Here is a 24,885-nt window from a genome sequence, read left to right as displayed (position 1 = left end):
TAATGTAACAGACAGGTTAAGGTCATCATTGTCTGAGTAGGGATAAGAAATCAATTAACTATATGATTATTACGTAAACTTGTAATCACATGATTAAAACTTGTAACCATATGAACTATATGATTGATGATGAAAATTGTACACTCCTGTAACCAAGGAAATGATCTCAGCTTGCTTGAAACATACATGATTCTGAAGCTAGAAAAATAAATCCAAGCAGCTGACAGTCAACCTGCTCCTGCCCATACCCACTTGTTGACTCAACTCATTTCACAGACTCTGTCCCTCCTGTCAGGCTCCAAGAACCCCGCGGAGGCTGGAGCCTGGCAACCAAGATGTCAAGAACTGCCAGCGAGACTATTTTCTGGTGTTCTTTGGTCTATCTTTTTTGCTTTTATTTTTCTTCCAATTACCTGAGAAGTGGTAATTATCAAAATCAATGACTTTATTTTTTTAATTTCACCAATTTCCTATTTTTTTTTTTAGGTTTTTGCAAGGCAAATGGGGTTAAGTGGCTCGCCCAAGGCCACACAGCTAGGTCATTATTAAGTGTCTGAGACCGGATTGGAACCCTGGTACTCTTGACTCCAGGGCTGGTGCTTTATCCACTATGCCACCTAGCCACCCCTATTTCCTATTTCTTTCTTTCAGAAGAAGAAGATTATGTTAAAAAGTCTGTTTAGACCTTTTGCATTATGCAGTTATCTTCTCATTTTTTTCTCCTTGTTCATGTGGTTTTGCTGATTAATTTCTATCTAGTTCATCAATTATCTCACTTCGTATCCATTCTTTTCCCAACTTTGCAGCTGACTCTTTGGACTTAGCTAGCATGTTTCAGCTTCTTTCTCAGCATGGAACAGCTCTCAGTCCTGGGGAATTTCTCACTTTGAAATATCTATGTACCTATGCCCTGTATTAGGAAATTCCACAATTCTTTTAGGACTGCCTTTTATGCAAGGATCAGGACAACAATCCTTCAGTAATCTCCAAACTCTGCTTCTAACTTTTTTAGACTGCATTTACCCTGGAACTTCTCTCAGGAATTGCCATCCTTCTCATCCACCTTTAAGACTCCCTTTTCCCATTGTCAACACCCTGCCCATGCCTTCATTTTAGGGAAAGAAATGGGTCCTTTTCTTCATCCCCTTTATGACCCTGCCACTAAATCTCTGGACTTTATCACCATGTCCTCTCATGGATATCTTCTCCCTCTCTCTCCCCAATTTTCAGTTTTATTCTCTCATGAGAGTTTAAACTCCTTGAGGACACGAGTGGCCTTAATTTTGCATGTATCAGTATTCTCAGAACCTACCATCCTGTTTGGCATATAGTAAGTGCCTAATACATTTTCTTGTGTGGCTACCTAAACAGGTCATTAAGTAAATAATATAAATATAAATAATATAAAGTAAAAATTAAATAATGATTCCTATGCTGCTTCCTGATTGTTGCCTATATTTTGGAATGCAACTTTCCTTTTTTTCTATTGTCATTCAATGCTATTGACAGCCAATCTTTTATGAATCCCTTCCAAATAATATATTAGTAACTTACAGATATAAGATTTATAAGTAATTTACTGGACTTTGCCTTTTTCCATTTATTAACTGTATTTTCCACTATCTCTTTGATCATGGTACCCAGTAACCATGATCACATTGAAGTCCCTAAATCTGACAAAGCTGCAATCAAATGATTGTACATTTGTAATATGGAAGAAAAATTAGCTTTTTTTCTCATTTGATCTATAGGAAAGAAATGGGTACAATGTCTGGAAATTATGAGGAGAAAGTTTTGAGCTAAACTTCAACATATGTTCCTAATACTTAGAAAACCTTACAAACAAAGTGGACTAGGGGAACAGGTGGTACAGTGGATAGAGCACTGGTCCTGAAGTCAGGAGGATCTGAGTTCAAATCCAGCCTCAGACACTTAATTGCCTATCTGTTTGACCTTAGACCTTCACTTAACCCCATTGTCTTGCAAAAAAAGTGAAGTGGACTTCCTCAGGACTTGTCATAGAAAGAAATGATTTTCCCAAAATTGCTACATGCCTAAAAGAAATTACCAAAAAATTATCATTAAAGAGTGCAATATTTATTGATACATATGCTTTAAGGGCTTACTAGAAATGTATTAGCCAAATATCTAGAAATACATGGTCAGGTTACCAAAAAATTAAGCAAGAGTAATACTTAAACTAAATAATATTAAATCCCTGCACTGCAAACATATATGTTTATGTTAGAATTTGCAAAAAAAAAAAAATTTAGCAGAAGCTGTGCAACAATTAAAGGCATAAATAATGCCCATGGGCAGCTAGGGGGCATAGTGGATAAAGCACCAGCCTTGAAGTCAGTAGTACCTGGGTTCAAATTCAGTTTCAGACACTTAATAATTACCTAGCTGTGTGGCCTTGGGCAAGCCACTTAACCCTGTTTGCCTTGCAAAAACCTAAAGCAAAACAAAACAAAACACAAATAATGCCCAGAGTCCCAGAGCAAAATGCTTATTCACAAAAAAGCATGTTTTAGATAAAGACACCAAGGCATATAGGTATCCTCCAGCAGTCAGACCATGACATGCTTCAGTGTATAACCAGCTGAGTGGCCTCAGCACCTTCCAGACACCAACACTAGATACCTGGCTCAGCACCAGGTAAATTGCCAGATCCCAATGACTTCCAGCAGATCTAATTACCCCCAGTCAATCTCCTAAGTGCAACACCAGACAAGAGAATCCCCTGTGGCCAGTATTAGCACAACAGGTAAACAGTCAGGACCTACAAACGCTGACCAGTGTCCTTTTTAGTCTGAGAGCAAAGCGCAAATTTGAAAGAAAGGGGAAAGGCCAAGAAAAACCACTAGGCAATAGAAAGTTACCATGGGCATAAGGAACATCAAGACAAAAACTCAAAATAGGACAAAAATGTCCAAACACTTATGGGCCAAAGCACAAGTAAAAATGGAAGATGGTCTCAAGCCCAGAACAAACTCATGAAAGGACTCAAAAAGGAGTATAAAATCAAATAAGATAAAAGTAAATTGGGGGAGTAGAATGAGAGTGATACAAGAGATTTATGAATGAAGGTCAATAGCTTGGAAAACTTCTTAAGTTGAATTGGTCAAATGAAAAGAAAGATACAAAATCCTCTGAGGAAATAATACCTTAAAGACTACATTTGTCCTGCCAGAAAAGAAATGAACAAAGTTAGTTGAGGAAAATAACAAATTAAAAGTTAAAATTGACCAAGTAGAATCTAATGACTCTCTCATATATTAAGAATCCTTTGTGCTCATTTCAGCAGCGCATGTACTAAAATTGAAATGATACAGAGCAGAATCCTTCAAACAAATTCAAAAAAATGAAAAAATGAAAGAAAAATATAAAATGCCATATGGGAAAAACAGGTAATCTAGAAAATAGATGCTGGAGTGCCAATATCAGAACCACTGGACTATCTAAAGTCTTAATGAAAGTATCTGGACAGCTGTATTCATGCTTTTTTTGTCCTCTTGAATAATATTATATTCCTTTAAAATCTCTTGTTTTACATACTGCTACTTTATTTTTTAAGCCAAAGTGATATCCAAAGGAATTAAGAAAAAATTACATGAATCTCTCTCAAAAGGTGAGTATAGAAAATGATTATTTACTAGGAGAATGTATCCATGTATCCTGAGAGAAAGTCTTTTGGAATGTATTCCTTTGATCATTTTAAAGTGAGCCTATTGTGATGACTCCTGTTTATATCATAGAAAGATTAGATTGAGATTAAGATGACATTTTCAGAGACTCTGATTTTGTCTGAGGGTAACTTTGACCATGATTAAACAACAGAGTAAGCCAAAAGAGTTCATCGGGATTATCCACCAATAATCTCAATGTTTCATCGATTATATGATGCTTAGAAATACAATAAATGATATCATTAGTCATTAGACAAACATAAAGTTAGTTGAATTGGATGTTTACCTATCTATAGTTTTTTTTTAAAAAAAGGAATATGGCCAAGCAAAGAGATTTATGCTTCATTTAAAGTCATACTTCATTTGAAGAAACTTCTCTGTTCACTATTAGCACTTAGTTCAATTTGATTTATTTATTTTGTTTCTTTTTTCATTTGTTTGTTTCTAAATTCCCATAATATCTCTGGACTTGGGTATTTTGGACCACACTAAAAGATTGTTTTGCCATCAGTTTCTAGGGGGAATGAAAGACTTTAAGGCTATGTTTCTTTTTTTCTTTGTCTTTATTTGAGAAAGACCATAATCTGTGAATTTGTAGACTGGCATTTTTTTTGTAGGTTTACTTTTACCCATACTTTGATCATCCAAAGTCAAAAAGTAGAGTGTACGAGAGCTTGTCATATGAAAGCTTGGAAGATTCGGGCATTGTCTCAGGTTTTTTGTGCCAGTGGTTGCAAGTCCTGACTGTTTACCTGGTGATGCCCTGATGCCTTCTTGAGGTCCCCAGGGGATCCTAGTGCCTACTGTTTCACTGAGGAAGGAAGATGTAGGGCAGTTGGCACTGCTGGACATCAGGGGGTCTGGAAGTTTGTTTACCTGATGATGAGCTGGCCTCCTAGTGCTGGTGTCCGTTGTATGTTGAGACAGTGGGAGATTTGGGGCTGAAAATATTCCTGAATTGTGTTGGGTGCAAAGTTATTATATTCCTTTACTGAGTGACCCATAGTCTTTCTATCAGTATCTTCTGCCTTCTGAGTGGTTTTCAGATGATTATGATCAATCCCCTTATCCATTCAATGTGGTCAAAAGTCCAAACCCATGCCTCAAAGTGTTTTTTCCTTTTGATCTTTTCTGCTGGATCCTTTACATGCTGACAAATGTTTTTCATAATATATAGAATTTTAAAGAACGCAGTAATAAAACAAGGACACAGATATTGGATTCTGTTCAGATTTTGCTCTAGTAACAAAGTCTCACTATTTGTAATTGCCTACTTTAATTATGATTTCCTGTATGTACATCATTTATGATCATGAGGACTGGTTACCTGCTCCTTCTGTTGAAAAGACATCATCAACAAGTTTAGATATTCATAGCTCCCACCTCTACCTAAGTAGGTCCCCTGAGAATAGACACCTACACCATCTTAGTGTTGATCATCTATGTCCCCTTTTTCTCAGTCAATTCCACTTGTCATTTTATTATGTTGAGTTCAATAAATATTATCTACCCCCCCATAACCTCTCTCTTTTGGATGCATGTTTTTTATGCATCTGCCAAGTTGTGCTTATAAGTTATCATTATTAAATTCTCCAATTCTTGTACTCACTCTTGCAAGAAAAAAGATAATTGAAAAATTAAAAAAAAATTCTAAGACTCTCCTTGCCCTTAGAAAGCATCCGATTTTCTCTTCTGGAAGTCGATATTTTTAAGAGGCAAGTGTAAGTAGTTCCTTACACAATAAGATCAAAGAATCACAGGACTTAGAATTTAAATAGGGGGACAGCTAGGTGGCTCAGTGGATAGAGCCCTGGCCCTGTAGTCAAGAGTACCTGAGTTGAAATCCGACCTCAGACATTTAATAATTACCTAGCTGTGTGGATTTGGGCAAGTCACATAACCCCCACTGCCTTGCAAAAACCTAAAAAAAAGGTTAAAATAAAAGAAATTAAAAGGGGAAATTAAGGAAGAGCAATAACCCTAACCATATCTAACACCTATATAGGGCTTTGATGTTTGAAGCATAATTAATATTTAGGCTATCCTGAGGATTCTTTCATTATGAAACTCCCTCTTTCCCTTTTCTCAAACCATTTTGAGTTCTTATTCCTGAAATTTTCGTTAAGTATTGACATTCTACATTAGATTATGTTTGTAATTGAACCTAATGGAATGTTAAGAACAGTGATTTAGACTGCCAGTGAAGGGAAAGTTGAGAAATGTCTATCAATTGCTTCTACCTGTGAAGTCATGGAGAACTTTTATGTTTTACCTACTATCTACAAGGTTTCATAACCAATTTCTAGAGAAGCCTGTGCAAAGTACTCAGGACTGTTCCAAGAAATGCATTATGTCATAAGTAAAATGTAATAAAAAGGTAAACTGTCACAATTCTCAGATAAACATAGCATTTATCAATAGGGCATGCTGCCTATTAAATAGATGCATCCGTGTATTGCTTCCATTCCTGTCAAAGTTCCAAAGCAAAAGTTTTGTTTCTTTTACATAGGTCTTGGACAATATATAACAAAGAACAGAGCAGGGGAGCTGACATTATTAGGTTGTGGGTAAGAGGACTGTGTGCAGAGCTGTGGTCCAGGTAACAGAATAGAGGCTAGTAACACCCCTTCTTCTCTCCTCAGATTCCACATGCAAGGTAACCAACCAGATGTCCTTAAAAGTTAGAAGTTAAAAGGAGTAGTTCATGTCCATGTTTCAACATTAAAGATGTGAGTAAAGATCATTAAAAATGAGTTTGATGGATGAACTTCCTGTTGTGAAGTAAAAAAGTCATTTTCCCCTGTCTCTAGTCCAGAACTCTCATCCACTTTCATGCCGCAAGCAGAGGAACATCACTTGGAAGTGTGGCCTATTATTAGGCTCTCACAGGTTAAAATAACCCCTCATTTGACCACTGATTGACCTGCCTTCAAAATGGGAAATTCCTGTGTATTAAGCTCCATTCAGGTAATGAATGAAATTCCTTCCTAATCAGGGGGAGTTTGTCAATTTTTATATTGTCCAAATAAGAATGAATGACAAACTTTGATAATCACAATTCCCTTGCTATCCATTTCCACATCCATATCCATATCCATATTCATATCCATATCCATATAAACAGTCAGTTGTTACCTGCATCACGCATTGATTGACTCCTCCTAAAAGTCTCTTCTTCCTCTGTCCCTTGGAATCTACTCAGGAACTATCAGATTTTAGGGCAGAGCTCTGGGCTTCTAGCCTGGATATGCAGAACAATCTGGGCCAGATTGTTGGTTGGAAATGAAAAAGCCTGGATGGCTAAGTTGGATGGCAAAGAAGCTGAATTAGAAGAATCTTTAGAGATTAAATTCATCTCCTCTGATCACACAATTCATAAAATACAGAGTAAATATTTAAACCCATCTGTGGTCATTCCAGACTAATGGACCATTCGACCTTTACTATGACATATCTCAGACAACCTCTTTAGCCAATTCTATTGAAAGTCAATTGAGACTTCAGCTAGATGCCTTAGTCAGTTTCAGGGCTAGAATTCAGAACTAAATTTTCAGACCATTGATCCTTCCAAATTCAGGAATCTTTCCATTGATGATTTCTCCATGAAAAGGAAAAATTGTTAGAGATGGAATGGCTTTCTTCTTCCTTTCACATCCTATAATCCAAGGTTTCATTTTGTTGGTGGTGCTTTTTTGGTATGTGTATGTGCAATAAGAGGTTCTGAAAACTGAGAAATTTGAGTCGAAATTTGCATGGGCGGGTGACACCAGCATCTTTAATGAAATTGACCCTATAAAGGTGGAACTGGCCAGTAACTAAACTGGGAGGACAGGGACTGACAAAAAGGCAGAAGCTCAGAAAAAGCGGAAAAATCCAGGCCAGCCTCAGAGAAAGCCTGAAGTTCTGTAATTTGAACTTCAGAGATCCCCTCACCTTCATCCCTCAGAGATCTTGTACATTTGTCATATTCACATCTCCCTTCAAACCTACAAAAGTTTCTCTCTCAAGCTGCTCCCAGATGTATTTTTGTAAATTATTTTTTGTCCACATTCATTCATAACAAATAATTATGAATGGGTATTAACCATCTGCTACTAATTTTCACCTGGGATAAAGTTCAAACTTTGGGTGACACTTCTGAGATCCTATGTAGTAAATACCTTACAAGATAATTGTATCTCTGGAGACAAGGAGAATCTTGCATCTATAACTATCTCCCCCCCCCCCCCCACATACATAACCTGAGGGGCAGAGTCCAGACTGGTAAGTGTCTTCCCTGATTCTTTCCAAGGCAGGTACTGGGAGGCAGAGAATTATTTCTCCTCTTGGAAGTGGTGGTGCAGGGGTAGACAAATATTGTATCTGTTGATGAAGGTTCTGACATTTCCCCCTCAAAATCCTGGTGTAGCAAGGTCTTTGAGGAAGTCTTCCTTGCTATTCAAGTCCCTGTTGCATCCCATGTAAGCTACTGCAGAGTGCCCAGTGAATTTTCCTGATTGGAAATCCCCCTGTAGCCTCTTCTACCCATTCTATTAAGAACACTTTTAATTCCCAACCCAATTTTCTTCATAGCTGTGCCCTTTTATTTCATAGATTCATAGATCTTAGAGTCAGGAAGCAATCCTACTAGAAATTCTAGTTGCTTGATAGTTGTGGAATGGGATGTGATCTGAGAGGTCATCTAGCCAAACCCCCAGAAGGAAAACAAAAGCAATGCAGGTAGCCTCCATCACTTCAGTAAAATGCAATGGAAAATACCTTCTACCTTGCCATCCTTAGACTGCATCTATATCAATTTTAATTTTTAGAAGTTCACGTCCTTTTTCTTTCCTTGAACTTGCTTTTGTGAACTTTCCTTGTGTTATTTGCCAGTGCTGTTAATTTTCTGAGGACCAATCATATGGCACAAATTCCTTCCGCTTCCTTCATTTTTCCTCCTTTGAAAAAGATTAATGTTGAAATAAATTCTCTGTATAATGCTGCCCATTAACTGAGATCCAAAATTTACTTAGAGACAGATTCTTGGATTGGAAAGCCACTTTCCAGGGAGTGGCATTCAAATTTGTTTCATATTCATTTAATGTCTAAAGTTATTTACTTTCTGTTAAGAGATGAAGCTATTGGGGGAGATTCCCACTGGAACCATGTTAACATTTCTCAACCAATTTAGAAATGAGATGAGTGCAACTCTTCTGAGGTCACAGAGAGATGGAAATGAAACCAGTATGTCAGAGGAAAACCACCTAGGTAAGATTTCTTATCCCTGTCAGACTTTCCTGCTTTTATTCAAAACTTTTTGTCTTCCTGAGTAGTTTTATTTTCTTTTATAATGTCTTGTTTTACATGCTGTTATGTTAATTTTTTAATTCAAAATGATATCCAACACATTAAAGAAAAAATTTAAGAAATGTGCTCGAATAGGTGAGTATGGGACAGTGATTATTTACTGAAAGAATGTATCCAGGTACTTGGGAGAAAGTGTGGAGTTGATTTTCTTTTGGAATGCATTCTTTTGATCCTTTAAAGTGGCCCTGATATGGTGACTCCAGTCTGTATCATAGATAGATTAGCCAGAGGTTAAGGTGGCTGTAAGAGACAAACACCTTACCAAGATCTCAGAACCCTCATAAGTGAACCATAAAGGATCCTTTTATTAAAACATCCTTAAGGATGGATTTCCATAATAGAAATTGACACATGTGTCAGAAGAAATCAGGGCTTTTTAATCTAGTGTCTAAATAAACACAAGTACCTCCCAACTCCTCAATTGACTGGGTATTGCCAAGGTCAAAGGACTGTCTGAAGTACCCAATTCTCTCCCCATGTGAGTTCAAATTCCTTATCCAGTATTTGATAACCAATCTAATTATTTGGTCTGACTACCAGCTTCCCCATAATCTGGTAGTCAGACTTTGAAAGGGACAAAACAGATGTATGAATCTGGCTAGTATGCCCCACTGCCTTCACTAATTCTATGGTCCCTTGTTTTCCTCTTCCCTCTCCATTTCCTCTCCGTAGAGAGACTCCTTGTTCCTCAGTAAGATGAAAATTAGCTTGCTTTATATCTGTTAACCAATATTCCTCTGATTCTATCACTATAGCTTCTTTTCTTCATCTTTCCTAGCAATTTCTCTCTAAGATAAACTACTTTCCTCTGTTTCCCACAACTAATGTAGAAATGAAAACTAATCACATAACCCAATCCCTCCTCTTTTTTTTCATATAAAATTTCATTTCTACACTTTTCTTCAATTTCTCAAATGTGGAAAACAATTTTTCACTTTCTTTCTTTCTTTCTCATACATGTCTATATTCTTTCTCTATATTTCATCAAGTAATAAAGCTTTTCTGCTTATACTGTTCTGGTAATGTGTAAATCACAAACATGAAGTCTATCTATAGGGAGGAGCATAAGGATGAGTGACATATTTACAGAATCAAGGGGAAGGATACAGAACTTAAAAGCGGACAGTGCCCAGTGATAAACCATACTATTAAACACCAGATATATTAAAATATAACATCAACTTCTGGTCCAGTTTTCTTTCTTCTGGTGACTTCTGATGTCCTGCATTTTCTTAGTCTGTTCCCAGGAAGTCTTCTCCAGTTCAGGCGTCTTGTTGAGACCTTCTTTTCTGATAAAGGAGCTTTTTAATATAATGTTTTAATCTGATCACTACTCATCTTTTCATCACTAGACACTAAGATTCTGGAGCTTCTTAGATGGTGACAATTTATATTTTGACATGCCCACTGTCATGCTGATAATTTTTTCTCCCTAATTTCCAGATATACTATAGATATTCCTTCTTCTAATATACTCAGTTAATTCCTATTGCTTTCCGTAAGCTAGAACTTGAAACTATTGTACAGGATCATCTCTCTGTCCTAAAACTTCCCATTCTTTTTACCTAAATATCCTCTCTAACATAAAAATTAAGGGATCTTAATCTTTATCTAAACATATAGCTGACAGCAGGTTCCAGAATCACTCAGTTAATCTATTTTTCTATTATATCTGATTGACCTAAAACTTCTTTATCAAGTTTGCTTAAATTACCTTATTATAAAGATCCAGGACATCAAAGAAAAATTCCTTTATAGATAAAATTTTTGAATGTCAGTGTTCAGGCAGAGGTCATGTGGGTAATAAAATATCTTAAGCTAGATTTAATCTACTAAGCTGAGACATTATCCAAATGTCACATTTCAGAAATCAAGTCAGAAAGGGTCCAACCTCAGATCACATTGAAGAGCCACTGCCTCAGTGTATCATCCCTGTCACTGGTAGCCTTAAGTCCTTCAATGGGCTTCCTGGTTCCAGAAAGACATGGAAACACCAACAATTCCTTTTGCTGACCAGTCCTGGTATCAGAACAGGAAGCCAATTTTAAAAGCCCCATCTAAAATAATAATTTTACTTAATTAGAACTTTAAGAGAGTCCAGTTTACAAGGATTAAATATCAATTATAATCATAATGGAGTTTCAATTAATAACCCCCAACCAAATGTTCATATCTGCTCTGAGTGTCCCTCCTGGGTCGTTGCTAAAACCAGGAATTCTAACTCTGATTAGCCCTACACTCCCTGTATCCCATCTCTGACCCAAGTCCTTTGATCTCCAGATTTTGTTTTTTGTTTTCAGATCTTATGCAAAGAAAGTTCTTCCAGCATCTGGAGCATTACAAACACCTCCCTTTCTCAGGCTTATGCCCAAAACGCAACCAAAAGGTCTGTATTTCTGCTGGCTCTAGCTTATGATCTCCAGACCCTCATCCATTTGTTTGAAAACTTATCTCTTCTGTGCCTTCCTCCTCTTTTCCTATACAAAGATGGCTAAAGACCCCCCTGCACAGGCCTTCTGTATTTGACAATAACAAAACACCTCCTTTGACTAGGAGATTGCCCATCATCTCCAGACTTCTCACATAGCAATTAGCTAGAGATTGCCACAGAGAAATTTCAAATTATCACCATTATTTTATCTTTCTCATATTACGTCGATGTTTTGACTTCATAGTAAACAACCACAGTTTTAGGATATATATATGTATATATACATATATATACATATGTATATATATGTGTGTGTGTGTGTGTGCGTGTGTGTGTGTGTTTGTACATCCAAAATAATCCCAGTTTACATACATAACTAGAAAACTTCTATAAAGACAACTTTCATTAAACCTCTTTAAACTACTAGCCATACTCAAAATACAAATACTATTTTCAGAATTCTTTCCTTGAACCATTAGAATATTTTAGATGCCTTAACACCTTGAACATGTGTTATTAATTCCAATGTAACAAATCAGAAATGAGAATATCACATTAATCACTAGATTTTACAAAACAATCTTTCTATTATTTCATGATATATAACCCCACAGATCTATAACAAGTTCCAACATATAGATCCAACACATTGTTTAACAATTTCAAGGATTCCAGAAGAGATCATAATTTTTGATTCTCCACTTATTACCCATCCAAAGCATTAAATCATCAATTCTAGATTTTGACATATTACACTAATTCTAAGTATAATATCTCTGCTACAAAAGTCTATCACATAACTAATAAAGATTTCTCCACATTTTACTTATAGGAGGTTATATAATTTTTTTAATTACCCAATCAAATTTCAGACTCCCTCCATACCAGCAGAAAGAATCCTCAGCTCAGGACATGTTTTCCAGTGTCCTGTTCACTAAACTTCTAAGTCTGCAGTTACCATGTGGGAAGGAGTCCACAATTTTGACTTCTTGAAAATTAGACATACAATTATTAATTTACATTAAACATAAGATTCTGAAGCTAACATCTTATTCTCTAAGAAAAACAAACAAGAAAATGATTTCTTTTTCTTAAGGTAAACTTTGTAACCTCAATATCTTTTTCATTTTGTTTTATATGGTTAATTGCCTCTATCCCAATTATACTTCAATTTTCAAAAATAAATTGAGATTTTCCAAGAATACAATCTCATATATCTGATAATTTTTAAAAATCCAATTCTTATTTGTGCTATGTATGCTAGGCAATGTTACATTTACATCAAACACGATTTCAAATTGACGTATTTTCTTATTTTCAAATAGCAGGTGTTAAGTAGATTTTACTTTAGTCTTATGTATACATATTCCCTTCCATAAACATGTGATGAGGGACAAAATTATTACCAACTTTCTTCTTTCACCAACAAAAAATCCTTGTGAAACTGTTGACAATGTATTATCATTATTAGTTTAGCAAATTACTCCCAGCTTAGAAATTCCTAAATCCACTACATAAATGCCTTTTATAACACCTTTTCTCTTCTAACAGAGTCGCTCTTCCCCCCCCCAAAATCAGCAAATATTCCTGATAACCTAATAATTATTTTTCTTTTTTTTATTATTTTTTTATTCTCATTTTGTACAAATGTTTTTTTACATTAATAAAATATTCTTATTTACAAGTAAACAAATACCCCTCCTCCCCCATGAATATAGATAGACTTGCTTAGGCGAAAAAAGTAAAGGGGAGAGAAAAACATTAAAATAAAAAAAATAATAGTAATAATTGTAGGTATGGCCAGGTGGCGCAATGGACGAAGCACCAGTCCTGGGGCCACGAGCACCCGAGTCCATATCCAGCCTTGTAAAGCCAACTATCACCCAGCCATGTGACATGCAAGCCACCTGATCCCCACTGCCCTGCAAAAACCAAAAAAAAGAAAGGAGAATAAGACCCAAAATAAAATAAAATAGTAATAATAGTAGGGGTGGCTGGGTGGCAGACAGAGCATTGGCCCTTGAGCCAGGATCACCTGGGTCCGAATCCGGCCCCAGACACCCAAAGATCACCCTGCTATGTGGCCCCAGGCAGGCCACCCAGCCCCACTTGCCCTGCACCCTCCCCCAAATAATAATAACAAAAAATGTGCTTCAGTCTTTGTTCCAACACCAACAACTCTGTCATGGGTGGATCACATTCTTTATGGTAAGTTCATCACAAAAGTTATTTGCATATTTTTCCACCTTTGCCATTGCTGATCACAACTCCCTCCTTTCTTATTTCTCCACTACCATGTACTCTATTTTCTCTCTCCTTTCACTCTGACTCTGTTGTAGGGTAGCTGAACAGCACAGCAGACAGATCCCTGGTCCTGGGGCCAAGAAGCCCTGAGCCCCCATACCACCCCTTAGGCCCAGAATCCACCTGGCCCTGTGGTCCTGGGCAGGCCTTCCAATCCCAGCCCTTTGCAAGAAGTAAGAAAGAAAATGTGTTATATCTGACCACTCTCCCCCCATGGTCCATCCTCTCCTCCTTTATTCCCATCCCCACCACTTAGCCCTGCTCCCCCTCCTTCTTACTCCAGATGCCTATACCCCATTGAGTATATATGCTGTTTCCTCTCCTAGCCATCTCTGATGAGAGCAAAGGTTCCCTCATTCCCCCTTGCCTCCCCACTTCCATATCATTGCAATAGCTCATTTTAATAAAAAAAAATCTTATTATGTGAAATATCTTGGACTATTCCCCCTCTCCTTTTTCTTTCTCCCATTCCATATCCCTTTTTTTCTATTGACTCCATTTTTACACCATATTTTATCTTCGAATTCAGCTTTCTCCTGTGCTTCAACTATAAAAGCTCTCTCTACCTGCTCGATTAACTGAGAATGTTCATATGAGTATTATCAGTGTCATTTTTCTATACAGGAATACATGCAGTTCATCATCATTAAGTCCCTCATATTTTCCCCTTCTCCTCCACTCTCTATGCTTCTCCTGAGTCCTGTATCTGAAGAACAAACCTTCGTTCAGTTCTGGCTATTCCAAAGGGAACATTTGAAATTCCCCTGGTTCATTGAAAGTCCATCTTTTTCCCTGGAAGAGGACATTCAGCCTTGCTGGGTAGTTCATTCTTGGCGGCATTCTAAGCTCTTTTGCCTTCCGGTATATTGTATTCCAAGCGGTATGAGCTTTCAATGTAGCTGCTGCTAAGCCCTGTGTGATCCTGACTGTAGCTCCACGATATTTGAACTGTGTCCTTCTGGCTGTTTGTAATATTTTCTCTTTGACTTGGGAGTTCTGGAACTTGGCTATAATATTGCCAGGGGTTAGTTTTTTGGGATCTCTTTCTCTTGGGGATCGGTGGATTCTCTCCATTTCTATTTTGCCCTCTGCTTCTAGAATATTAGGGCAATTTTCCTGTAGTAATTCTTTGAAAATGATGTCAAGGCTCTTTTCCTGATCATGACTTTCAGGTATTCCAATAATTTTTAAATTATCTTTCCTAAGTCTGTTTTCCTTACAAGTTGTTTTTTCAATGAGATATTTCACATTTTCTTCTAATTTTTCATTTTTTTTTCTTTTGAAGTATTGATTCCTGATTTCTGTTAAATTCATCAGTCTCCCTGAATTCTATTCTTTGTCTGAAGGATTTGTTCTCCTCAGAGAGTTTTCTTATCTCTTTTTCCATCTGGCCAATTTTGCTTTTTAAAGCATTCTTCTCCTCAATAACTTTTTGAACTGTTTTATTCATTTGACCTAAGCTGGTTTTTAGCATGCTATTTTCTTCAGCATTTTTTGGATTTCCTTGACTAAGCTGCTGATTTCATTTTAATGTTTTTCCTGCATCTCTCTCCTTTCTTGTCCCAGTTTTTCTTTCAACTCCCTCATTTGATTTTCAAAGTCTTTTTTGAGCTCTGTCATAGCCTGAGCCCAATTTCTGTTTTTCTTGGAGTCTTTAGATGCAGGAGCTTGTGCTTCCTCATCTTCAGACTGAGTATTTTGATCCTTCTTGGGATCATTTGCAAAATATTTCTCAATAGTATTCCTTTTGTTTCTTTGCTTGCTCATTTTCCCAGCCTGGGCCTGGTTTGGGGGTGCTTCCTAAGCTTTTGGGACACTCCCACAAGGGTCTCAGTGTGTGAGGCTCTGTCCTCCCTCCTGGTCTGTGAATGACCATAAGCACCTCCCTCTGCCACGGGGCTGAGGTGGGGGGGGCCCTGCTGTTTTGTAGGGGGGCCTAGACTGCGATCAGGATCTGAATGTGGTCAGAGCCCCAGAGTCCTGTTCCAGAGGCAGAGGACCCAGCTCACAGTCTCTCTTCACTCCCCTCCCTCAGCTCAATGGGCTTATGCCCTGGGGGCTCCTGCTTACAGGCCAGCCTGCTTATGTTTCCTTGATCAGGGCTTGGGAAAGACCATGCTGCTTGCTGTGTGCCCTGAGGACTCAGCTCCATGTGCTCAGGCTGGCAGAGGTGCCCCGCTGTTCCCCCACTTTGTGCCCCGTGCTCCTCAGGGTGCAACTCAGGAGATTCCCCTGCTGCTGTGAGCTGAGACTCCCAGTGCCCTGGGGCTGCCTCCTGGAGGCTGAAGTTTTTTGGGTCTGGCGGGCCACCCCTCTGGCTGGCCGCCCCTCCGACCCGGGGAGCAGAGCCTTTCTGCTCTTTTCCAGGTTACCTTGAGCAGGAGAACTGCCTCACTGGGTCCCTTTGTGGGTTCTGTCTCTCGAAAGTTTAGTTAGAGTCCTTAGTTTATGAGTTTTTATCAGAGAGCTCCTAAGACTTGATTCCTTCTTGTCGCCATCTTGGCTCCACCCCCCTGGATTCCTAATTATTATTTCTCAGTAGCATATATTGATCCGCAATGTGATAAATGCCCATTCCCATAAAACTCCTGAGTCTCACTTCTCTTGAATGCAAGGTGGGTCCACAGGGACACAGTCTCAGTTATTTTCTTACTAAATTACTCTTCAGTTTAGCAGGTTTCCCCTTAAACAGGAGCAAGAGGGGGTGTTGGTGTTGGTGCTGCTAGTGGTGGTACTTTTCCTTTCAAAAAGCCTCTAGTCCCATCTTTTCACAGAGGGGCTTCTAATATGGATGCAATGTGCTTTACTATGAGTGAAAGTAATCTGTGGGTGTTTGGGTTCCACAAGAATTTGAAGGGAGAATTGTTAGTTTACATTACAAATACTGGGCTCTGCCAATAATCCTGCCTATGGGCAGCCCCAATCTGATCCAAAAATGAGATTAAGATGGGTGTGCCCCACCTTTCTTAGTTAATTTACCTTAGAAAGGAATGAACAAACCTGACTGATAGTCCTCCAGTCCCAGAATCCAGAAAACCTTAGAAAGCTAAACTTGGTGAAGGAGAGCAGGTACTGATGATTTTAAATGCACCCACCCAACCCAGTCATCCCTTCAGGTATTCTTCCCTGCATCCTCCTTGCTTCTGAATTTTCTTTTTATCCTTTCCCTAGTGCATCTAGCACTAACTCCAAATCCTCAGGGGTTCCTTTTACCTTCCCCTGATGTCCTGGTACCAAACACTTTTCCCCATTCTGCCTTGGTAAAAGACTCCAAGTGCTCTTGTGGCCTCAAGACATTCACACCCTCAGTTTCTAATCCCTGTGGCATTCTTAATAATTCAGATAGTACTTGCCAGTCCACCTTGCCTTTCTTATCTTGAATTCTTAACCTACTAGGCAACACAAGGCAGCTCACTGATCTTACCATGGATTTTATGCACAAAGATTGCTTTTTTCCCCCCCACTATTCCTTTGGTCAGCTCCTGGCAGTATTTACTCCATGTGGTCCTAGGATCTTTGACCAAGCAGGGAAACCCACTGGCAACATACAGGACCTTGGAAATCATGGGTTGTGACTTCCTGTCTTTGTCAGCTGTCCTCCCTGATTCAGGATGTCTGGATTCTGAATCAAACTCCGATCTGTAAGAAACAATTACCTCACCAAGAACCCAGAATCACCATGAGTAGACCAAAGTGGATCCTTTTATTAAAGCATTCTTATAGAGGGTGACCATTATAGAGATGGGCACACATGTCACTTGAAAGTAGTGCCTACTCTAGAAAAACAATTCCCTCCCAAATCCCCAGTTGGTTAGGTATTGCCAAGGTCAAAGTTTTAGCCAAAGGGTCCAAATTCCTTACCAAACCTCCCCTTGCCCACAATCTAGTAGTCAAACTTTGAAAGGGCTAACACAGATGTGTGAATCTGACAACTAGGTGCCCCTGCCTTAACTAATTCTAAGATCCCTAGTTTTCCTGGGCCCTTCATTCCCCCTTTCCTCTCTGTAGAAAAAAGAGATTCCTGACTCTCAGTAAGATGTAAATTAGCTGGATTTACATCTGTTAACTAACATTCCTCAGATGCTCTTACTATAGCTTCTTTTCCTCATCTTCCCTAGCAGGTTCTCTGTGTGATAAAGCTTCTTTCCTCAATTTCCCATAACTAATGTAGAAAAGCAACCGAATCACTTATCACAGTGACCTTTTTAGAGACTGATTTTCTCTGAGGATAAATTCAACAGTGATCAAGCCAGAGAACAAGCCAAAGACTTAATAAGAATTATCTATAAGTATCTCAATCTTTCATCCAATATACCCTGTTAAGAAATATGGTTGATGATTTCATTTAATCCTGGAAAGCTGTAAAAATTATTTGAATTGGATAAGTTGACCTATTAATTGTTTTGTTTTAAAAGGAATGTGGTCAACCAAAAGATGCATGGTTAATTTAGAAGAAGAAACTGTTTCTCAGTTCACTATATTCCCTACTATATGATCCTAAACCAGAATCAGAAAACTTTTTTTTTATAAAAGTTCCCGTATAACAAAGATTCATTGATGGATGCCACATTAAGTTGTACCCAATAGCTCAAGATTGGTATAAGCAAATGTACTCAATAAACATTTTAAACTGTACATGTCTAATAAATAATTTGCAACAATTTTTTTTATTTTACCTTTAGCCATGTTTAGAATGAACAAAATTTCCAAGTGAAGAATGGATCTTTCCTTTAAAGCAGTTAAAAATAGATCAAGGAGGCATTATTCTAATATAAGCAGCCATGTTGATATTACGTTTTCCTTAAGGGAACTTGTTTTGTTGTTGTTTTTTGCAAGGCAGTGGGGTTAAGTGACTTGCCCAAGGCCAAAGAGCTAGGTCATTAAGTGTCTGAGACTAGATTTGAACTCAGGTACTCCTGACTCCAGGACTGGTGCTCTATCCACTGTACCACCTAGCCATGTCAAGGCAACTTGCTGCAATAAAGAATCAGATCCCATGTTAAATAAAATGCCAAGACTAAATACTTGCCAATTATTAAAGATTTAGCAGAAAAAGTTCCAGTGCCTCACTCTGATGCTTAATTTTGATGATACTGGCATGATTATGGCAATTTGCTATTAAAGAGCAGAGACGGACACTAGGACATGTTCCCTTATGTATTAGATATCTTTTACAGGCAGAGGTTCCAGACAATCCTTTTCAGTGAGCCAGGTTCTGGGTCTGCCAGGTTAGTGCTTCCTTTACCAGAATTCTACCACAACCAAGGCTGAAATCATTCTCTCCAAAGGCCACTCACTCCCTCTGTAGTATTAAAGGCAAACCGCATAGGTTATTTGGCTTCACTGGCATGTTGTTGTCTTTCTATTTTAACCCAGCTGATGTCAGTCAGATCAATTATCAATATATTATAATAACTGTAATATTGTAATTGTAAATATATTATAAAATATTGTACTATCTATAACTAAATATTCAGGTGACTTGATCACTAAAAAAATCAGAGTGTGCCAGGCTGTAATTTAGTTTACAAGATCCAGAGAAAAATCATAATTCATCTGTTGCTCATGTACCTAAGGACAGTGAAGTAAAGAAAATACAATAAGCAGAATTTGAGATGTAAAAATACAATAATCCTAATTGACATTTAGAACTGAACTTTTATATAGAAAGAACTTTTGGCATTGAACCCACTTAGTTATTAACTGTGTTTAAAATGACAACATCTCCTTTGGCTAGGAGGTTGCCCATCATCTCCAAACTTCTCACATAGTAATTAGTTAGAGATGACCACAGAGAAATCTCAAATTATCACTATTATTTTATCTCTGTCACATTATATTGATCCTTTTCCCTCAAAGAAAACAGCCACAGTTTTAGGGTATACATATATATACATATATTATACATATTCAGAATAGTCCCAGTTTACATATATAACTAAAAACTTCTATAAAGACTACTGCATATTAATCCTGCTTAACTGCCAGCCGTATTCAAAATGTAAATTATTTCTTTCAGAATTCTTTAAAACCATTTGAACATCTTAGGTGACTTTAAATTTCCAACATGTCTTATTAATTCCAATGTAATATAACAATTATAAGAACAATCAGATATTCCAATCAATTAACTCATGTAGTATTAAATTCTACAAAATAATATTTCCATTATTATATTAGGCATTATTTAGTAATATTTGGAACCCTAGTTGAGGTCTTAGTTTTGATATTTCCCTTCCATCAGCCTTACAGAATAATCAGTTATTAATTTTAAGCTTCAATATTATTACAGTATTCAAATAGCTTATATGTTCATAAGAGATAACCAAATAATTATAAGCATATAAAAGCATATCACATAGCTGATTAGAATTTTTCCACATCTTATTTATATACCCTCACGTACACATCAGCAGAAAACACCGCACAATCAGGATATACTTTCCAATTTCCTATTCCTTTGCCTGCAATCTACATGAAGGAAAAATCTGCAATTTTTGACCTCTTTTAAAATTAAATATATAATTACTGAATTACATTAAACATAAGATACTTGGGCTAACATCTCATTCCCTTAGAAATAACCAAACAATGAAGAAGTTTTCCTAAACTTAAGGCAGATCTTATAACTCAGTATCTTTAACAATGTGTTTTATATGTTTTTTTGCCTCTATATCAAATATGCTTTTTATTTTTTATTTATTTAATTTTTTGAGGATTTTACAGGCAAATGGTGTTAAGTGGCTTGCCCAAGGCCACGCGGCTAGGTAATTATTAAGTGTCTGAGGACAGATTTGAACTCTGGTCCTCCTGACTCCAGGGCTGGTGCTCTATCCACTGTGCAACCTAGCCCCTGCTACATGTATTTCTTAATAAGAAAATTAAATTCTCTTAACAGATTCTCCACTAATTCTCCATTAATTGAATGTACTGTAATCTTAATCCAAAATCTTTGGAGATCTATTGATGAATTAAATGTTTTCCCTGTTTTTTCTGTTGACATGACTAGTCTCATCCACAACAGCATCAAGACCAGCAAAATCACCCCAACCAATAACAGCAGCAAGCAACAGCTATGATAGTTATGCTGAAAATAGTAATAGTAGCAGGGGCATTACTAGCTGAAATAGAACACATAGTCATAGCAGTCACAGCATTGGCATTTTCTTTGATCTAAGTGCTGTTCTTTGTCTCAGTCTGAGATTTCTTTAGTATAAATGTGATGCTTCCTTTACCACCATAGATCAGAATTTTTTATGAAACTTTGAAGCTGAGTAACATGGCAAGCGTGTGAATGACTTGGCCCAGGATTACTGACACTATATCACAGGTCACATTCGAAGATAATTTGGTTTTGAGGCAGTCGCTAGTCACTGCCACCTATGTCCTTTTAATACATATTACTGAATGACATTTTTACAGGTTTAGTAAACGATACAGCACTTACAGTTCCATTGTCTCTAAATTTTCTTGATATTATGTTCAGTTTTCATAGCAATTTTAATATGGCCTTATTGATCAAATAGATTAAAATTTTTTGAATACTCTTGAAGTCAATATACATAAATTAATCCAGGAACTTCATTAAGCTTTATCAATTTTAGGATTAGCTGGCAGATGTTATTTGCTTCTTGGCATAGTAATTTTCATATTTGGAATCTCTAAAACTATGAAATGGATTTAAACTCTCCAATTTCATGGAATAATTAGTGAAAATATTTATTCTTTTTCTTTTTGTTATTTTTTGCAAGACAATGGGTTAAGTGACTTGTCCAAGATCACACAGCTAGGTAATTATTAAGTGTCTGAGGCTGGATTTGAACTCAGGTACTCCTGACTCCAGGGCCGGTGCTCTATCTACTGTGCCACCTAGCCACCCCGAGTTCCCCTTTTTAAAATAAAAAAATTTTATATTTACCTTTTATTTTATGCAATTCTTTTCTTAAGCAGTTCATGTTTTCATTTTATTTTATTATCTTATTTGCTTAATTTTTTGTCTTATCTATTCTCCATTTTCTGTGGGTACATCATCCTTTTAACAACTAATTCATATTTAAGTTTTGTGTTAACATTACTTTTCAATGTGATAAATTTGAATCAATTTTATATTTTAAAAAACAAGGATTTTCACCTATAGTAATGTGTTGCTGAAGTAAGATGTGACATGATCCTTTTAATCATTCCACTTTTATCATCACATTTCTGTAGTGCATTAAAAAAATTTCAATATGAATATATTTTTGTTAAATTGAATCACATAAATGATGGATCTAAGTATGAACTAAAGGATAAGCATAGAATTCTTGTATTACTAAATATATTCACTTGCTTTTGTTCCAGCACATGAATAATGCATAATATTCTACCATGTCTACGTAACTCATTAAACTTTCATTTCCTAGAGTTTAAATTTGCTTTATTTAATAATGTATTCAGTTTTGTTATTTTCCTTTTTATTGAATTTTAGCTTATTTCAGTTTTGAATTGTCTTAACTCTCTTTGCATTGTGGATTTTTGGATTAAAATTGAGCATTCATTTTCCCAGACGCATCAATTCCTTTCACTGACTGAAAAGAACAATCCTGTTGGCCTGATGAAACTGTGGTGTTTCACTTATAGTACTTCCTAAAATTTGCGTTATCTACCATCTCCATTATCGGTGAAAAAATCAGAAATACAAATCAGGTTGAGGATTACATGCTTTATGCTTATCGTTAGTAAATGCTCTCCAGGAAAGTTTGGAAGCTGTGTTCTTCCTCCCTCCTTTCCTCCTTTCCTCCTGTCCTACTTACTTTTCTTTCTTTCTTTCTTTCTTTCTTTCTTTCTTTCTTTCTTTCTTTCTTTCTTTCTTTCTTTCTTTTTCTTTCCCTCTTCCTTTCTTTCTTTCTCTCTTTCTCTTTCTTCCTCCCTGCCTTTCCTTCTCTCTTTTTTTTCTTTTTTCTTCCTTCCTTCCTTTCTTTCTTCCTCTCTTCCTTTCTTTCTTTCTTCCTCTCTTCCTCCCTTCCTTCCTTTCTTTCTTCCTCTCTTCCTCCCTTCCTTCCTTTCTTTCTTTCTTCCTCTCTTCCTCCCTTCCTTCCTTTCTTTCTTTCTTTCTTCCTTTCTTTCTTTCTTTCTTTCTTTCTCTCTTTCTCTCTCTCTTTCTTTCCTTCCTTCCTTCCTTCCTTCCTTCCTCCTTTATCTCTTTATCTCTCTTTCTCTTTCTTTCTCTTACTCTTTCACTTTCTCTAATTTCTTCATTGCTTCATGCTTGTTTGCTTGCTTGCTTGCTTTTCTTCTTTCCTTTCTCTCTCTCCTTCCTCTTGCTTTCTTTCTTCCTTTCTCTCTCTCTCTCTCTCTTCTCTCTCTCTTTCACTTTCACTATTTCTTCTTTCCTTCATGCTTGTTTGCTTGCTTTTCATCCTTCCTTTCTCTCTCTCCTTCCTCTTGCTTTCTTTCTTCCTTTCTCTCTCTCTGTCTCTCTCTCTCTCTTTCTTTCTTTCTTTCTTTCTTTCTTTCTTTCTGTCTGTCTGTCTGTGTTTCTCTCTCTCTTTCTCTTTCTTCCTTCCTGCCTTTCCTTCTCTCTTTCTTTTTTATTTTTCTTTCTTTCTTTCCTTCTTTCTCTCTCTCTCTCTCTCTCTCTCTCTCTCTCTCTCTCTCTCTCTCTCTCTCTCTCTCTCTCTCTATCTCTCTCTCTCTCTCCTTCCTTCCTTATTTCATGTTCTTTTTCTGATGTTGGGAACAATCCCTAAGAGAGTTTTTTTCCTTGACTAGTTCTAGGTCTTGTCTTCTTCATACAGACAGGAGCTGGTCTACTGGGAAACATCTTCCTCCTTTGCCATTGTGTCTCCACTTCCCTAAGTAGCAGCAGGATGAGGGCCAAAGAGTCCATTTTTTTCCACTTGGCCTTGGCCAACTCCATAGTGCTTCTTGCCAAAGGGGTCCCTCAGACATTGTTTGGGTTTGGACTGAAATATTTCCTGAGTCATATTGGGTGTAGACTTACTGCTTTCTTCCACCGTGTGGGCCGGAGTCTTTCTCTCAACAACACCTGTCTTCTGAGTGGTTTTCGGATAATCACTCTTAATTCTTTTACCGGTTCCACATTATCAGAACTCAAAACCCATGCCTCAATGTACCTTTTCCGATTCTGTCTTTTCTGCTGGATTCTTCACATTCTGATAAATACCTATATGCTTATGAATCTCAAGAACATTATATTCATTAACAACACAAGGATATGGAATCTAGGATTCTGTTATGACTATAGCCCAGCCTCGTTCAAAGACATACAATTTATAATTTTGTACTCTATTCCTGATTTCCTGTGTGTGGGATTTATGGTCATGGTCAATGGCTACCTGGTGCTTCTCCTTCATCGACATCATCAACAAGTCCAACATCTTCACAACTCCAGCCAATTGTCAAGAAAATCACCTGAGATTAGAGCCACCTACACCATCTTGGTGTTGGTGAGTAACTATGTCTTCTTCTATTCAGTCAGTTCCATTTTGGCACTGTATTTCTTTCAGGTTAGGGCACACTATCAGTTATTGATGCCCACAGTAGCTTTCTTGGATGCATGTTACCCAAGCATCAGCCCATTTGTGCTGATCAGTTCTGATTCCCAAATTCTACATTTTGTAATCCATTCTGTCCAAAGAAAAGATCATAAGATTCTCTTTTCCCTGAATGTTTCACTGCCCCAATTTCTATTTCCAATTTTTCAAAAAAGATATTTATCAGTAGCTGATGAGAGCAGGTCAGAAAACAAGAGAATTAAAGAATTTTAGGTCTTAGAAACTAGAAGACATTAGTTATCACAGTAATTATCATATTGAGTATTTGAATAAAGTTTGAAAGTTTGAAAAGAGACTTCACATTTAGCCTATCTAAATGTACTTTTATTCTTTATATATTTGTTTCCCTTTCCTAAGACCATTTTAAACTCTCAATCCTGAAATATTTCTTTAGTTTTCTCATTCTGTGTTAGAAAATAATTTTGACATAGAATTGAATGAGATGCTGAGAACAGCATTCTGTAGGAAATGTTTATTCATTGCTTCTATATATAATAAAAAAGGAGAAATTTTACATTTTCCTTTGAATCTCAAGGACACAAATATATCTGTACAAAAC

At 37.1% G+C, this 24,885-nt stretch overlaps 1 pseudogene; it reads left to right on the top strand.

The window, feature by feature from the left end:
• LOC141508873 (vomeronasal type-1 receptor 3-like) overlaps positions 1-24,499 on the top strand; it is a 41,834-nt pseudogene extending 17,335 nt beyond the window's left edge.
• The last annotated feature ends 386 nt before the right edge of the window (positions 24,500-24,885 follow it).

Source organism: Macrotis lagotis, chromosome 1 (assembly GCF_037893015.1).
Source record: "Macrotis lagotis isolate mMagLag1 chromosome 1, bilby.v1.9.chrom.fasta, whole genome shotgun sequence".
In the NCBI taxonomy this organism is placed as follows: domain Eukaryota; kingdom Metazoa; phylum Chordata; class Mammalia; order Peramelemorphia; family Peramelidae; genus Macrotis; species Macrotis lagotis.
The sequence above is the reverse complement of the archived record's forward strand: the minus strand, read 5'-3'. Positions and strand labels throughout refer to the sequence as shown.